We start from the raw sequence: 11,382 nt of genomic DNA, 5'->3' as shown, positions 1-11,382 counted from the left end.
GAAATAATCGTTAGTGGAAAAACTGGTGAGTGTTCAGGATTCAGGGATGTTTTCAGTAATACCCAGTAGTTGTCTGAGTGTTCATGAATAACAAAAAATATGTCCCCACAAATTGGAGAGACCCCATGTAAGTACTTTCATGCACAAAACTACTTGCTAATCCTTTTGTTAGGATTTTTTACTTCTTGCTCAGCTCTGGGTTTTTTTTTGCTGGAAAACTGAGGTAGTGTCTAGCGTGGCATTTTGGGGACGTCAGCCTTCAAGATAATTATTTTTGAATATTTGTTGTTTGGTCTCATGGTTACTTTTTGAAACTGATTTATGTTTATAATGTTTGTGTAAACCAGGGGCAGAGTGACGCAGTATGTCAAATTTGTCAGTGTGAAAGAGGAACTATCTGTTCCCCTCCTCCTAGTTATTGAAGGAAATCAGGCTCTGTTCTTGCTGGTTTATAGGGATAAATGTCACCGGTTCCCTGTCATCTGCAAACAAAGGTAACAAACAAGAACTTTGATCTGGTCATTTTATCTGTGACACTCTTTGGGAGCTGCTTCTTCTCAGTGGTGCCAACAAGAGATGGACCAAAGCTCACGTGTAATTGGCTTTGACTTTTCTGACATGGGCAATATCATTTCCCTTGGCTGGGTTTTCTATCAATCCACCTATCTATCTCAGGGACTCAGATGGCCCCACTATGGTAGTATTTCAGTACCTTCCAACACCTCAGGGTGAGGCAGGGAGGTTACACATGGCAACTGACGCACAGAGATAGAAAATGAGTTGACCACAGTCACACAGAGGCAGGAACTGAACCCAGGTTGCTCGGTTGGAAGCTAACAGCCTATCCACTGGGTCTCTCTTCTCCTCCATTCCATTTTTTGGATGGCATGAGCACCAGGCCACAGCCAACTTCACAACAAAGGGTCTTCCATGTCTCACGGTTATTCTATAAAGCACAGAACAGATCAGCAACATCCCGTAATGTACTGCTAATCTGCATCAGATACCTGAATCTCATTTAGAGACGCTCAGTGCCCTGTAGAAACCATACTGGTGGACCCGAGAGTGCTCTTAGACTCATGCAGTGTCCTTGTTTGAGTGTATAAGCAGCTTCCATCACCCATGATGAACCAGACTCAGGGTACATCTACACTGGATCTGGGAGTGTAATTCCTAGCTCAAGCAGACATATGCATGCTAATTTTTATCAAGCTAGCACACCAAAAATACATTGCATGGATGGTGGGATGGGTTGGCCATCCAAAGTACAACCCCGTTGTCATCAGTGCAGTCGACTTTATTGTGGCCTGCTGTGTTCTACACAATGTCTGAGAAGAAAAGGGGGCTTTTTGGCCATGAGTAGACTCAAGACACTGCTGGATTCCTCATTAGTTTCTGCCACTTTTACCAGGACATATAATAAAACTTGCTATTGTATCCCTGTATGCAAATTCAAACACTTTATTTTATCCAGTTATTTACATACCAGTAGATGAAGCAGAAAGGTAGACTGGCTGTCATCAAAATGTACAGCACAATAAACACACTAAGTGCAAAAACAGTGAAAAGGGCTTGTTTCCAAATGTCACGTCCAGCTATTCCTGGATGTGCCCTGTCCCTTGGTTATCCTTGGCCATTCTGGTGCATTTTCATGCCTGATCAATCTAATTGCCTTCTATGACGAGATAACTGGCTCTGTGGATGAGGGGACAGCAGTGGACATGTTGTTCCTTGACTTTAGCAAAGCTTTTGACACGGTCTCCCACAGTATTCTTGCCAGCTAGTTAAAGAAGTATGGGCTGGATGAATGGACTATAAGGTGGATAGAAAGCTGGCTAGATTGTCGGGCTCAACGGGTAGTGATCAATGGCTCCATGTCTAGTTGGCAGCCGATATCAAGTGGAGTGCCCCAAGGGTCGGTCCTGGAGCCGGTTTTGTTCAATATCTTCATTAATGATCTGGAGGATGGTGTGGATTGCACCCTCAGCAAGTTTGCAGATGACACTAAACTGGGAGGAGAGGTAGATACACTAGAGGGTAGGGATAGGATACAGAGGCACCTAGATAAATGAGGATTGGGCCAAAAGACATCGGATGAGGTTCAACAAGGACAAGCGCAGAGTCCTGCACTTAGGACGGAAGAATCCCATGCGCCGCTACAGACTAGGGACCGAATGGCTAGGCAGCAGTTCTGCAGAAAAGGACCTAGGGGTTACAGTGGACGAGAAGCTGGATATGAGTCAACAGTGTGCCCTTGTTGCCGAGAAGGCCAATGGCATTTTGGGATATATACGTAGGGGCATTGCCAGCAGATCAAGGGATGTGATCGTTCCCCTCTATTCAACATTGGTGAGGCCTCATCTGGAGTACTGTGTCCAGTTTTGGGCCCCACACTACAAGAAGGATGTGGAAAAATTGGAAAACGTCCAGCGGAGGGCAACAAAAATGATTAGGGGACTGGAACACATGACTTATGAGGAGAGGCTGAGGGAACTGGGATTGTTTAGTCTGTGGAAGAGAAGAATGAGGGGGGATTTGATAGGTGCTTTCAACTACCTGAAAGGGGGTTCCAAAGAGGATGGCTCTAGACTGTTCTCAGTGGTAGCAGATGACAGAACGAGGACTAATGGTCTCAAGTTGCAGTGGGGGAGGTTTAGGTTGGATGTTAGGAAAAACTTTTTCACTAGGAGGGTGGTGAAACACTGGAATGCGTTACCCAGGGAGGTGGTAGAATCTCCTTCCTTAGAAGTTTTTAAGGTCAGGCTTGACAAAGCCCTGGCTGGGATGATTTGGTTGGGGATTGGTCCTGCTTTGAGCAGGGGGTTGGACTAGATGACCTCCTGAGGTCCCTTCCAACCCTGATATTCTATGATTCTATGATTTTGAACCCACAAAATTCCGGACTGGAATGGCTGAATGCACAGGGTACATTTGTCCAGTCTGTGTGCTACCATTGCTGGTCTATGACATGATCCAGCCATCCCCTGAATGGTCCAAAGACTGCACAGTCTTCTGGACATAAAAGCATGGAGGGTACTCAGGGCATGGGGCTGGAGCAGGAGCTGAAGACAGCAATGGAGCCTGCAGTCTGGTAGCCATGAGCACAAGTTGTCACTCATACAGATCCTTCTCTTGCTCTCCGGCGTCCTCCCTCAACCTGCAGGCCTGCGCCATGGATCTGTCCACCACTGTCTCTTCGTGCTGTGCAGCCTTTGTGTCTCTTTCCATCCTTCGTACATCTTTAGCCTTTTGATACCCCATTTGGCCTTTTTGGAACTCTCTCTGTTGATTCATTTTATCTAGAGTCGCTCCCTCAGCTCATCTCTGACTATTTCTTCTTGCCCGCAGTAGGTAGTGCCGCTCCCCCAAGCTCCTGGGGCTGCATGTTTGCCCTATGGAGGTGGAAGGGCTTGGAAAGTTAAAAAGGAAGAGTACATTGTTGTCTGATCACAATAAAAAAAATACATTTTCCACTGTCAAAAGGGCTGCTGTAATTCAAGGTCAAAAGATGATGCTTTTTATCAATGGACATTATTTTATTCACATCAAAAAAACACCGGTTACTTCTGATATCCTTTGGAGCAGTCCTGAAAGCCATCCCACATCATGGTGTGATACACATATAAAATGCAACTGAAATGATTTCCGGATCCCCTTCATTTTCTCCAGGAGGGTGGGGATGATGAGTGGTCTCGTTATCAGCTATGTTTTTTCAGTCACGTCAGGCAGGCAAGGAGGTCCCCAAGTGTAAGTGTTAACTTTTTTTCCAGGCCAATGGAGGACAGCCATCCATCTGTGCTAAGGAGATATTTTGGGATCCAGTGGCCAACCAGCATATCAGGGAATGCAGGGGCCCCTGAATTACAGAGTCGACCGTAATAAGTGTGGCCTCCCCAGGGATGTCACCAGCCATCTGGAGTTCCTCCTTCATGATATGTTTGCTTTCATCACCTGTCAGCAACGGATGAAAATTTATGGCAAAAAATCAACAAGATGTTGATTTAGCCTAGAGCCACATGCAACCTCCTTACAAAGCACCCTGTGTCCATGCACGGACCTGCCTGACTGCCAGCCATGGGAACGCCAAACACAGACAGACTGACACCCTTCACTGTAATCGGGACTCAGTTAAGCTAGCTGTGGACCACTTACAGACTCCGGTGTTGATTGGACTCATTGTAGCCAGGTTTTTGGGGGACTCAGTTTGCAGGTGGGCTGGGCGAGTCTAGGCGTGGCTGATTAATAAGGTGGGCTGTATTAGACAGGGATGGCACATGACACTATCAGTTGTGGCACCCCAGCCCATTCCTATAGCAAGCAATGAGATACTAGTAAAAATGTCATGATCACTGCTAGTTTAACTTTCTTCCTCTGTTTGGGGAGCAGGGGGCCGGGGGGAGAGTGTCCATTTTGAATCCCACATGGTGTCGGGGGACGGGGTGGCACTAGCGGGATGGCATGTGTTCTGCTGCGAAGGGAAGCACACCAAAACCAGGGCTTGTATTAATAACTTAGAGCCATACGCCAGAAATCCCTCCCATCCCTATATTAAATAAAAACCATCACAGTGGCAGAAACTGAGCAGTCTCTGGGTCCTCGGCTTGCTCTGATGTTGGTTCTGCAGCCAGCTGCTCCCCAGGGCCACCCTCAAACAGCTCCTCTGAGTATGGAGCCAGGATGTGCGGTAGCTGCTCCAGAGACATAGCCCCTTCGGTTACCAGCTTCAGCTCCAGGGTCACTTCTTGCCCTTCATCCAACATCTGGCTCTCCTCTGGTGGTGCCCATGACTGGGTGGTTATAAGGGTGCTATCACCACTCAGCAGATTGTCATGTACCACTGTGGGCTCAGTGCTGGCTACAGTACACAGAACCCTAGAAAATTCCTTGTAAAAGAGGAAGGAAAAGGTTCCTAGAGATGCCATTAGCATCCTTGACTTGTGGTAGTGTGTCTTCACCTGCTTGATTTGCTCCCTCCATTGTGTTGCTGTATGGTCAATCCCCAGCGAGGCCAGTCTCTTGGATAGAGCTTTGCAGACATGACCATTTCTTCCTCGCCTCGCAGCAGAGGTTAACCAGAATCCAGCTGTGTTCCTCTGGCCAGTCATCAGTGCACTTGCTGCAGGACTTCTTATTGCCATCCATAGCTCATACATGTGACAGCTGAGTGTTTTCAGTAGAGCATTTGGCATGGACATGAAGGGTTAAACGCTAAGCAGCTGCATTTGACCCAGGAGATTTCATCTGGTTCCTGGGAAGCAAATGGGAAGGTTGGAAATGGAAGGGTTGGGAAGCAAAGCCCCAAGGGATTGTGGGATAGTGTTGGTGAACCCTATAGACCTGAGTCTGGTGACCCGGACTTGAGCTGTGTCCACACTGCAAAATGTCTGGGCTTTTGACCCACATCACCGTGGGACCAAAGCTTTGACCCACCCCCCCTCAGGGTGTGAAGGCCCAAGCCCAGAGGGGTTTTTGGCCTGAGCCAGACTGACTTCTGTGTGGATGGAAAGAGGTCTCGAGCTTAAGCCACAGTCACACCTCTTGTTAGAATGTTAGCTCAAGCAGAGCCAGTGAGTCTGTCCACCCATGCGAGGAAGCGCCCGCCCAGTGGATGAGTAGATAAACCCCTGGTCTGAGTGTTTTCAGAGCGAGGTTATTCATGCCCATAAGCCCTATCAGAGCAGGTGGTGACAGTGATGACACACCTATTCAAATAGCACAGCTACCTGAGCTGGTGAAAAGCAAAACCTAGAGCAGGGGTGGCCATCCTGAGCCTGAGAAGGAGCCGGTATTTACCAATGTACATTGCCAAAGAGCCACAGTAATACGTCAGCAGCCCCCCATCAGTTCCCGCCCCCTGCTCTGGCTCCCAGTGCCTCCCGCCCATCGGCAGCCCCACTGAGCAGCGCTTCCCCTCCCTCCCTGCACCTCCTGATCAGCTGTTTTATGGGGTGCAGGAGGCTTGGGAGGGGAGGCGGGAGGAGCGAGAGTATGGCAGGCTCAAGGGTGGAGTCGGGTGGAGTCAGGGCAGGGCTTGTGGCAGAGCCAGGGGTTGAGCAGTGAGGACCCCCCGGCACATTTGAAAGTTGGTGCCTGTAGCTCCAGCCCCAGAGTCGGTGCCTAGACAAGGAGTTGCATATTAACTTCTGAGGAGTCGCAGGCAGCTCCGAAGACCCAGGTTGGCCACCTCTGACCTAGAGCAACTTGAGAAACCTGAAAAACCTGAAACTAGCTTAGAAACTATAAATAGATACAGGAGTGTTAAAAGTCATTATCATAAGACCTCTGAGGCCAGGAGAGAGAACTCCAAGGCTAAGAGGGACAAATTTCAGCCTACACGCACAAGGTATGGAAAAAGTTATATCCCAAGAGATGATATATGTTCAACCAGAGGCTCATGGTGTAATAACTGCACCAAATAAGGATATGGGCAGCTGTTTGCCAAACCAAAGCAGTCAGGGACTTGACTCATATTATGGTCAAGAGCCATTGTTCCTGGGTTCTATCACTTGTGATGACATGGAGCCTGCCTGGAGAGTGAAACTGAATATAACTATTGATTTTAAAATTGACTCAGGAACGGCTGTCAAGGTTATCTCAGAAGGGTCTTGCAATCACCTTCAACCCCTCTTTGCCTGATGCAGTTCTGACTTGCCTTGGAGGGATTCTGGACTGCATGGGCCAGTTCACCACAGAAACAACTTAAGAGGAGAAAAGCTGTGCATTCAAGAGCATGTGATCAAAGGCTCAAAGACCAACAGCCTTCTCAGTCATAGTGTGGCAGCTGTGATGAGTCTAGTGAAAAAGATGGAAAAACTTAATGGAGGAGTTGATGATACTGGACTTTTGAAAGGAGATCCAGTACAAATCAACTTAAGATTCAATGCTGAATCATACACCATACAAAACACCCCTGTCAGAGAGACCTTGGAAGAAACTAGTGGCGGATTTATGCAAATTCAGAGGACATCATTGCCTTACCATAGTGGACTATTTTTCCAGTTATACAGAAATAATGTACTTGAAAGACAAAAGCATGTTGCAGTGTTATCAAGAAACTTGAGTGCACTTTTGCTCACATCAGTATTCCAGAACAACTACTGATGGACAACTGACCACAATTCACTGCAGCAGAATTTAAGTCATTTTGAATTAAATACAATTTTGATCATATTACTAGCAGCCCACATCACCCACAAGCAAATGGAGAGGCTAAGAAATCTGTACGGATAGCCAAGAAAATCCTGCAGCAGGAAGATCCATTTCTTGCTCTTCTGAGTTACAGATCAACACCAATAGCACATCTTCTGATGGGATGTCAGCCCAGAACTACTGTTCCAACTTTGGAAAATAACCTGTTTCCAAAGTGGCCAGATATGAAGATAGTAGCTAAATCAGATAAACGGGCTAAAAGAGCTTATGAACACTTTTACAAGAGATGTCACTCAAAGAACTGCCAGGTCTAGAACCTGGTGACTGTGTTCTTGTCAAACTGGATGGAGAAAATGGATGGAACTCCAGCTCTTTGTGAAGAAAAAGAATGCGTTGCCCAGCTCATACGTAATCGAGACCAACAGTGGAGAGTTCAACAGAAATCGTCGACATCTACAGCTTGTTCCCCAGAAAGAACAATCAACAGAGCAAATTCTACAGACAACAGATGCAGAACAAGAAGAACACTCAAGGATTCCAAACCATCCACAGCCAGTCATTGCAACTAATGGAGAGCCAGAGGACCAAGCTGTTACACATTCGAGTCTTGCAATTAGAAAACCAGCATAATTCAGAGACACTTAACAGACTGATCCATACTGAACCTCAAGGATAGTGTAAATATTGTAAATGGTAGGAATGTTGAACTTACCAGGTGCAATGAAATGCTAAACAGTATTATGTAAAATACCTTATTTAAACGAACCTCAGCCATACCTGGCAGAGCATTAAAGGATTGTAGGATGAACACAGCTGGTGTGTATAAGCACGCTCTGTAACCAATCCATATCTGGTACAGGAGCTTGACATCCTCCAACCTGTCCCCCCCACTCCCACTCTTCCCCCTCTACTCCCAGCCCAAGTGTCCCCACTCCACCTGCAGCTACTCATCCGATCTTTCTGTCTCCCTTCTCCTGGATGCCCATTGCTTGCCCCTGGCTGCTCCTTGTCTCCACTGGCTCCCATTCCATGTCTCCCGCCCTGAGTTCATTGTGCAAACTCCACCCCTCATCCCTCTGGATCTTTGTCCCAGTCTTTTTGCCTACCCAGGCCCAGTTCTCCCCTGAATCCTGGCTCCTTGTCAGATCTGTTTCCCCTCCCCCTACCTCCTTACCCCCACTCCATGTCTCAGTCTCCTTGCCCAGCTAGTCCCAGCTTTCCCCCTGCCTACTCATCCAATGTTAGTCTCTCCCTGACTCACTGGGTTCTACTTCCCCCCAATCCTGTTTCTGTCTCAGCATCCAGTCCCAGGCTCCTCTGAGGTTAGACTTTTAAGGCCCTTCTGGCCTTAAAATTATGAATCCTCTCCCCACACTCCTACCACGTGGCCCTGCACACAGCCCTATTCTTCATCCTGGACTCATAGCCCCGGTCCACTTGCTAAGGCTCTCTCAGTCTCTCTGCCCCATAGAATCATAGAATATCAGGGTTGGAAGGGACCTCAGGAGGTCATCTAGTCCAACCCCCTGCTCAAAGCAGGATCAATCCCCAACTAAATCATCCCAGCCAGGGCTTTGTCAAGCCTGACCTTAAAAACTTCCAAGGAAGGAGATTTCACCACCTCCCTAGGTAACGCTTCATCCAGTGCTTCATCACCCTCCTAGTGAAAAAGTTTTTCCTAATATCCAACCTAAACCTCCCCCACTGCAACTTGAGACCATTACTCCTCGTTCTGTCATCTGCTACCACTGAGAACAGTCTAGATCCATCCTCTTTGGAACCCCCTTTCAGGTAGTTGAAAGCACCTATCAAATCCCCCCTCATTCTTCTCTTCCACAGACTAAACAATACCAGTTCCCTCAGCCTCTCCTCATAAGTCATGTGTTCTAGTCCCCTAATCATTTTTGTTGCCCTCTGCTGGATGCTTTCCAATTTTTCCACATCCTTCTTGTAGTGTGGGGCCCAAAACTGGACACAGGACTCCAGATGAGGCCTCACCAATGTCGAATAGAGGGGAATGATCATATCCCTCGATCTGCCGGCAATGCCCCTACGTATACATCCTAAAATGCCATTGGCCTTCTTGGCAACAAGGGCACACTGTTGACTCATATCCAGCTTCTCGTCCACTGTAACCCCTAGGTTCTTTTCTGCAGAACTGCTGCCTAGCCATTCGGTCCCTAGTCTGTAGCAGTGCATTGGATTCTTCCGTCCTAAGTGCAGGACTCTGCACTTGTCCTTGTTGAACCTCATCCGATGTCTTTTGGCCCAATCCTCCAATTTGTCTACGCCCCTCTGTATCCTATCCCTACCCTCCAGCGTATCTACCTCTCCTCCCAGTTTAGTGTCATCTGCAAACTTGCTGAGGGTGCAATCCACGCCATCCTCCAGATGAAGATATTGAACAAAACCGGCCCCAGGACTGACCCTTGGGGCACTCCGCTTGATACCGGCTGCCAACTAGACATGGAGCCATTGATCACTACCCGTTGAGCCCAACAATCTAGCCAGCTTTCTATCCACCTTATAGTCCATTCATCCAGCCCATACTTCTTTAACTTGCTGGCAAGAATACTGTGGGAGACAGTGTCAAAAGCTTTGCTAAAGTCAAGGAACAACATGTCCACTGCTGAATCCATGCTGACTGCTCCTGATCACTTTCCTCTCCTCTAAGTGCTTCAGAATGGATTCTTTGAGGACCTGCTCCATGATTTTTCCAGGGACTGAGGTGAGGCTGACTGGCCTCCCCGGATCCTCCTTCTTCCCTTTTTTAAAGATGGGCACTACATTAGCCTTTTTCCAGTTGTCTGGGACCTCCCCCGATCGCCATGAGTTTTCAAAGATCATGGCCAATGGCTCTGCAATCACATCCGCTAACTCCTTTAGCACTCTTGGATGCAGTGCATCCGGCCCTTGGACTTGTGCTTGTCCAGCTTTTCCAAATAGTCCTGAACCACTTCCTTCTCCACAGAGGGCTGGTCACGTCCTCCCCATGCTGTGCTGCCCAGTGCAGTAGTCTGGGAGCTGACCTTGTTCGTGAAGACAGAGGCAAAAAAAGCATGGAGTACATTAGCTTTTTCTACATCCTCTGTCACTAGGTTGCCTCCCTCATTCAGTGAGGGGCCCACACTTTCCTTGACTTTCTTCTTGTTGCTAACATACCTGAAGAAACCCTTCTTGTTACTCTTAACATCTCTTGCTAGCTGCAACTCCAGGTGTGATTTGGCCTTCCTGATTTCACTCCTGCATGCCGGAGCAATATTTTTGTACTCCTCCCTGGTCATTTGTCCAATCTTCCACTTCTTGTAAGCTTCTTTTTCGTGTTTAAGATCAGCAAGGATTTCACTGTTAAGCCAAGCTGGTCACCTGCTATATTTGCCCTGCGCAGGGTCGATACTTGTTTCTCCAGACCTTGAACCTTCTTTTCTAACATGGAGACCAGCTTGCACTTTGTACAGACAAAGTCACTTCTGTCCTGTGGAAGAAAGACAAACATGGCACATCCTGTGCTGGTCACAACAGCTGAATGCTCACCATCCATATTACCTTCCTTCTATGAACTTCTTCAGGAGTTGTAGTAACTACTCAGAGAAGCCTGCAAGATGTAAGCCTCAGTGGGCTCTCCCCAGGCGAACTCCCAGGCAAACTCCCTCTGTTAGCCTCTCCGCCTGGCTCACACATCCCAGTCTCTTTGCATAGACAGGCCTAGTCCCTGCCCCAGGCCCAAATCCCAGTCCCGTTTTCCCTCCCCCCCATCCTGGTCATGTATTCCTTCCTCCCTGCCTGTTTTCTTGTTGTTCCAACCTACCTCGCCTCCCCGCATTCCAGCTCTTTCCCCCTCTGCATTTGAATCAAGCAGCTTCCTCCTCCACATTGCCTGAGTTGGGGGGCGGGGGGCATTGACAGCACTGGAGAGATGGTCTCCCTGCTTTCAGTTCTGGTGCCTGAACCCAGCACTGCCTGCAGAAGCCTAGTCCTGCTCAGCCCTGGGCTGGAGCATGCTCAGTGCAGACAGAATGTTCAGAAATTTTAGCTGTGAAGCTCAACCAAGTCTCTACTGAGCATGTGCACACCATCATTTTTAAAGACTTGGGAAGATTTTTCATGGTAATGGGATAAGGCACCTCCCTGACACAAAAGCCAAATTTCGAGGTCCTGCTCCAACACACAGGGGGCACTAGCACTTCTCTAAAATAGTTCCCAAGAATTTTTTTTTAACATAAGCAAAGCAGC

Source organism: Chelonia mydas, chromosome 18 (assembly GCF_015237465.2).
Source record: "Chelonia mydas isolate rCheMyd1 chromosome 18, rCheMyd1.pri.v2, whole genome shotgun sequence".
Classification (NCBI taxonomy): Eukaryota; Metazoa; Chordata; order Testudines; family Cheloniidae; genus Chelonia; species Chelonia mydas.
Note: the sequence above shows the minus strand (reverse complement) of the source record.